The sequence below is a fragment of the Egretta garzetta genome, unplaced genomic scaffold (genome assembly GCF_000687185.1).
Source record: "Egretta garzetta isolate BGI_Z169 unplaced genomic scaffold, ASM68718v1 scaffold397, whole genome shotgun sequence".
NCBI classification, from domain to species: domain Eukaryota; kingdom Metazoa; phylum Chordata; class Aves; order Pelecaniformes; family Ardeidae; genus Egretta; species Egretta garzetta.
In genome coordinates this window covers 1061582-1068868 of record NW_009260493.1, presented here as the reverse complement: position 1 = coordinate 1068868, position 7287 = coordinate 1061582, and positions in this window count along the sequence as shown.

The following is a 7287-nucleotide window of genomic DNA, read 5'->3' as shown; positions in this document are numbered from 1 at the left end:
TGATCTCGCTGTCTAAGTCATTGATGAAAACATTAAACAGCACCGGTCCCAGTACGGACCCCTGAGGGACACCACTTGTCACTGGTCTCCATCCGGACATCGAGCCATTGACCACTACCCTCTGGATGCGACCATCCAGCCAGTTCCTTATCCACCTTATCCACCGAACAGTCCACCCATCACCCAAAAAGAGTTGCAGGTGGTTGTGAAAGAAGGTAAAAAAAAGGCCTGATCTTTAGCTACATGTTTAGGATGTTCACCTGGGAGATGGGTAGCTTTAGGCTTCTGTTCCAACGGTCTCTTGGATATTTATGTCAAGCAGCCATTGGCTAGAATGCAGAAATGGTCTGTAAACCAGGGGTGGGAGCCCAGGACTCCTCACTTGAATCTGAATCCTCAAAACTACTGAGCTACCAAGCCACATTTTTGCTAATATTCTATCTTGGCTCCCAATTAATCATTAATATTCTTTTCCTAGAGGATATATTCACTAAGCAATATACAAACAATAGCAAATCAGATAAAAAGGCAATAGCTGCCTTCCATAACAATAACAGAACACACAATAAAAAAGACCCAGAGTTGACAATACTATCTAGATAAGATCACTTTCAAAGTGAGAATTTACACCATACAATGAGTTTTTTTATTGAAGTGCTATGAGAGGAACATAATTACTACCCAAGTAACTGTAGATAAGCTGATACCTGTGATAGATTAAAGTGAATCAGAACTTCAGGCTCTCTGAAATAATACAGTATTATAAACAATATTGTACTGTAGTCCATGACAAAAATATTTGCTAACCTTACTCTATATTAACTGTATGTTAAATGTAGAAAGTATATTAATATGGTGGGAACTGATGAAATGCTTTCTCTTAACTTTTGGTCTAAAAACCTCACAGAAGACTATATTTAACACACTGTACCAACAAAAGGTGAGCAATAGTTGCTGACCATTAAAACCCATAGGTAAATAGGCTGATTAAGATCTGTGTGGAGTGAGAAATGGATACACAGAGAAGCAGATTTACTCCACAGAATCGTAAGGCTGGAAGGAACCCTGGGAACATAGTTCATCTCCAGCCCTAAGACAGCACTAACTATGCAAAATACACTTCTGACAAATGTTTGTCTATCCTTTTCTAAAATGTCCAGTGATGGGATGCCTTGCCTGAGGTTGTGTGGAAGGTCCACAACAGGGCAGAGGGTAGACATAGGTATTGCTAATATTCCAGTCTTCAAACAGACCCACTGTCTTCTCCAAAAGAAGAATGTTGTATTTTAAATAGCTCTGCAGAATAGGACAATGGGTGAAATTCTCCATAATCGACCATTTTGTTCTAGCAGCTGTAATTAATTAAAAGAGAAAAGGAGACGTAGGTATAGAGTAAGATTAATTCCATCTTTCTCTAGTTTCAGAGAAAACAAACTGAATGACTCCCACTGATATATCTTGCGGAGCTACATTTCAGATAAGGGGAAATGGTGCATGAGAAGTTGGACCCAGCACCGAAAAAAAAAAAAAAAGCAGAATATCATACACAGGATTTTGGTTGACACTGAAAGTTCTAGTCATAGATACAAGATGCAATTTAATTATACAAAATACAGTGTCTTGAGTTTAGGGACTACTAAAGAGGGTTTCTCTCACGAGCTTGGAATTCATCATTTGGAAATTACAGAGGAAGAGAAAGACCCAGCTATACTGCTTGGTCATGGGGTGACTACGAATTGAAAATGTCCTGTGTTAACAAAACCCAGCTGCTGTTCTGTAAAGTCTCAGATTGAGTATTAGCAATGCAGATGGGAAATGTTCGGTCTTTTAAAAGGCACTGTGGAATTGCTCTGGAATACTGTGTTCAAATCGTCTGCCCCCTGTTCAGGAAAGGAGACCTCACAAGGACCTGCTGAGAAGGACTTCTAGGGTGAGGAGGAGGGGAAGAGAAAGCTTTCTAGGGCCCTGGCATGGGAAAGGGTGGTATTTAAGCTATGGCTATTGGTTACTGCCCTGCTGCTTTAGGGAACTCCTTATATCCCCTCTGCCAAGCCATCCCTTCCTGCTTGTAAGCAATTGCTGTCAGAGTCGGATGACCATGCCTGCCTAGCTGGCCCAGAAAAAACTTGTCATGATGGCTTGGTGCCACCAGCAAGCCTCCAATGCCTTTTTCTCTTTTCATGGGCCATACCAAGTCCTGATGGCACATGACCACCTCTCAAGTGCTGCCAAAATAATATTAGATTGAATCTCCTAGAAATTACGCACACAACCCCCACTCCTTAGCACCTGGTAACGTGGCTTTCCAATGTGAGGAAGAGCTGTGTGGCTCTGATGGGGCTAAAATCTGTTCCTTTTAGCAGCTGCCTAATCATGGTAGATGCTGGTTCTTGTTTAACTTGAAGTGTAATCCAGGTTTTCAAGCCACATCCCCAAATTAGATACTGTTTTACATTTCTTGGGGGTGAAATAAAGGTGTTTTTAGAATAAAACTGTCAAAGTAAGCTATATTAACAGTAACAAAAATGAAAAGCAAGCTGTTTTGAGTGTATGCAAGACATAAAACTCCATGAATGTAGCTAAAAGGACAATTTTTATGCAATGACAGCCCTAGATCAAAAAACTGAAACAGATAAGTGATAAACATGCAGAAAACAAATAAATGCACATCAGGCTGCTTGGTAGTGAGACAACATTAATTTTATCTTGCGTAAACCAGCATGACTGAAAAAATTAAAGTATTCAAGAAAGGCTGTTAAGTGCTGAAAATAATGTAGGATAGTAAGATATTTTGTGTCGATTTACTTTGCATTATTCAATTTTTTTTACAAAGGTCCATCTCAGTTTGTATCAAATTCTGTCACCAAATAAGAATGCTGTGAATAGGTTCAAGTTCTTTTGATTCATCCACGGGCAAAATCTTCATTTAAGTAGAGTCCACGTTGAAAACATATCTCAACAGGTTAAGTTGAAACATGTTTAAATATATTTACAGGCTGTTGCAATTCATTAGTCCCAAAGCAAAAGTAACAAATTAAGAGAATGTATTTTTAGATAGGTGAATCTAAACATTATAAGGCACAAGAACACGTGTTTGAGTGAACTAGGAAACTGTAATATTCCCTTTCAGAACCTTTCCAAATTCTCACCTGGATTAAAGGCTGCAATCCCTCTCACTAAATAGTTTGGAAATTGCCTCCACTTTTTCTTCAGTCATCACTAAAATGACTTCCTTTGGAAGAAATTTTTACTTTCCTTGCAGTGTCATTGTGCAAAGCCTACAAGATTCTACTTGGGTAATTTTAATGTTTACTAATCTAAATTAATTTACACTATACTAATTTTTAAATCTCATACTGTTTTATCTCCTCACTCCTTGGTGGCCTTGCTATAGGAAAATATTAAGGCAAGAAACGGTGGCAGGGATCTGGGGGACATGGTGGGAAAAGATTGGGTTTGTACCCCCAGCTTATTTTGTGGACACGTTCTCCCAGTTTGCAAAGAGAGGTTTTAGTGCTGCATTCAAGGCAGGAAAGATGAGAACTGTGAGTTGCAATGAAAAGCCAAAGTGTGTTTATACCCTGTGGTAGTGTGCCAGCTGAGAGGACTCATCATGTTTGCTTTAAACTGGCTCGCTTGGATATGGGAGCACTGAAGCTGTGGGAGAAGCGCAGGGCAACTACTGTGCTATTCCCTTGTTATCTCTGGCCTGCGAGGACAGCTTTGGGTTCTCCCAATGGTATTCCCAGCAGTGTTCATGTGGCGGGGTGTGAAGTTGGCTCAGAACCCAGAGGGGCTTTCACATCATTGGGTTGCAGTGGAGAGATACCTCTTACCCCCTGAAAATCATTTACACCAACAGAAAGAAAAGAGAGAGGAGAGACATGCTGGTGTTTTTGCTTTTGAGTTTCATGTGAAACTCGTGCTTAGGAACTTTAATGTAAGCCATTGCTTGATTCCTTTCGAAAAATGTTATCTTTTGTTAGTGCTTGTTCCTACCTTCAGTACTTATCATTCCCTCGTAAAGGGAATCCCAAAGCCCACTGAAGTCCATTGCAGGATTCCCACTGGCCTGTGTGGATTTTGGACCAGATTCTAGCATGTAGTTTATCTTCATCTGCACGACAAATGGTCAAGTGTTAAGTTATGCCATTGTCTCAAGCTCACCCACTCTTTATTCAAATCAAATTTTCTCAGAGTGGATAAATGACATTCTGCTAAGTAGTTTAAAGGATCTGAATGCATCTGACAAACAATGAATTTAACACAGCTAGAAGCAACTCTGAGTGTTCTGCTTTTATCTTGTATCCTCATGAGTTTGTGCTAGTAACAGTGCCCTCTTCCAGCTTTTTAGCAACCTGATCATGCCCAACGTGCTACTTTACCATCATGTAACTTACCTCACCAATACTTGGTTCATCGTGAGCTACAAAGTATTGCCAAGTGGCCCAGTAAGATCAGTATTGTTATTGCTAGTAACAAATTGCAGGCCCTATGCTGATTTTGCAACTTAAGCAACAGTAGTTTTAGGGTTATAAACGCTTCAGATAGGTATATGGGTCAGAGGCAGATCTTCTTTTGATTCATTGCCCTCTCAGGAGGAAGCACTGAAAAACACTTTAACTTCCAGTGTGGCATGGGAAAATATCTTCAGTGTAAAGGCAGATTTATCTGAGGTTTTATCTGAGATTTTAAGTGAGGGAAGGCAGTGGTTGTCAGGAGATAAATTCATTGGTACTGAAGATCGTGACTAGACCTCAGACTATGCGGCTCTGGTGAGACTCTGACTGAGGTGTCTCAGCTGAGCAATGGAGCTGATTGTGGAGTACAGGGGACCAGCCAAATGATGAAAAGCAGTAACAGACCATTAATTTTTTAACAATGTATTTCCATAAATATGCTTTCTGTTGTAGGAAGCTGCCTATGCCTAAGGTGGCTGTCTAGAAAATGGAGTAGTTTAAAGGAAAATGTTGTCTTATAATCAAGGAGAGCTGTCAAAACCACTTGGCAAACACACACACAAAGTACTTAGTGCCAGAAATATTTACGGATTATTCCTAAGGAAAAAAGAATAATGCTGAGTGTACTTGAGAGTCTAGCACAAATTGCCACACAAGTATTGTGAGGCAGAAGAGATGGGATGTAAAGAGCTCGTAAACTGGGCTCTGAATTTGTATTTCCCTGTCATTTAGAAAAACAGAATAAATGTGCCTCTTATTTTTGGTCAATCTGATCCATTTAATAGCAAAGACCCTTGCAAGTATTTTATGAGTTTCTTGGTCTTGTTTCTAGCATGGCTAATCATCTCCATTGCCCTCAAGCTCCCCCACCACAAGGAGTGTACTTGCTGGGATTTCTTGTCACCCATTCTTTCCTAGAAAGCCATCTGATGAATGGAGGCAAAGAAGCAACTACAGATCAGGATTTCCTTGATTGCCTTATCTACAACTCCTTATATGCTGAATCAAAGTTTCTTGCTGATTCCTACCTTTCTGTGTATGGTTTTTCTATTACATTTTTCCTTCTTGTTCCTTCTGGCTAAAGAATATCAAAAATCGAACCCAGGGTGACTACTCTGACAGGTTGAAGATAACGACTGAGCAACTGGATGGGCTGCAAGTCTCCTGAAAGGAGCATCAGGGCAATCCAGCCAAGAATTTTCTAGCAATAGGGGCGTGATGTCAGGGTTTAGACCCAGCTTGTCGAGATGCCAGCTGCTCCTGGCATGCTTCAGACGTGGAGTGGCAAGCTGAGAAAGGGGCACCTCAGTGTCCTCTTTTGCCATTTATCTCCCTGTCTCCTTTTGTTTTGTTTGAAGAAGAAAGAGCAAATGGAGCAACAGAGGTGAGATCTGTGGCCTTATCCCCGTTGTCTCCTTTGCCTAAAGAGGGAGATTTTCAGCCCACAAATTTCCTTCTGAGGTGTTTTCCTCCCGTAAAAAATGGAGAGAAGGAGAAGGGAAGTAAAGGAACCACCTGTCTTTTCCTCTCCTGATTTAATGTTTGCTCGCTTGAATAGTTTGTCAAGCAGAAATAGGTACCTGACGGCCAAGCTGGAGCATGACTTCTTCTGAACACCCTGGCAGTGGAAGCCACTATGGGTCCTCTCCATGGAGAAAGGCAGGACACGGCCGAACTGTGGTCGGGCCACCCAGCAGGCTGGACGTCCTGCAGGCGGGCTCCTGCTCCTGCCCAGGGCCCAGGCCCGGACAGCGGGGCAGCCTCGGGGGGCTCCCGGCCCTGCAGTTGCGATTTCAGACCCAACAGGTGGCAACCACAGGCCAGGCCTCCAGGCCTCCGCCTGCCCGGAGCACCTGCGCAGGAGCCTCCGCCTTCTGAAATCGTCCAAACCCAGCAAAGCCGGTGCTTAAAATTCAGCTTCCTCTGGACAAGCTGCTGCCTTTCAGGTTTCAGGGCCATTTTCTGAGCCTGACATAGTACCCTGCTCCATGTCAGAAGTCTGAAATAAAAGAAAGCAGCCCCAAACTATGGCTAAAGCCATGATCTCTTCTTAGTGACATTACCTGAAGTCACACCAAAGTCCTCAGGCCTTTGTAGGTTTTAGCCTGATGCTGGAATCCTGTCTTGTTCTGTTTTCATTTCCATATTTGTTCCAGAGTTATGAAAAAATAAACGTCTCAGAAAATGAAAGGGTGGTGATGGTGGTGGGGAACAGTGCTGTTAGTGAAGCTGAAGAGTTCACTCATTGCCATGGAAACGTTCACATCCTAGCAACAGCTTATTGATAGCAAGATGACATGGAAAGACAAGAGCCGATGCCTTTGACTCATGAGAAAACAAGCTGTTCTGGATTTCTACTTCTTTACCTCCTTTTCTTTTCCAAAAGAGTGTAGCAGTTTAACACAAAAATCCCCAGTCAACTTTTTTTTTTCCTAATTGTTTGTGCTTTTGTGTTACTTGCTAAGAAAAGTTGATACAGTTGAAGTATGATCATCATGGCTATCTGTCCAGAAAAATTATTAAAAAGCAGCAAAGAAACCCAAAGGCATTAAGCTATGTTTTTTTTCCTTTAGACTTTCAGCAAGATGGTTTTGGACTAACTGAAAACATCTAGAAGGTCAATGCTCCGTTTTCTGTCCATCTCTGCGTTTCCCAGAGCATTAACTGCAGCTGACATCACTAAGATGTCGCTGGGTGGGATGCAGGGTGGAATTGGTTGGGGTACGGTCTGTGTTGCCTGTGATGCCCAGGGAGTGCATGTGCCTTTGCTGGGAAGCATCAAAAAGCTTCCTCTCTTTTTCTCTTAGCCCTTGGGGTAGGGTGGGTG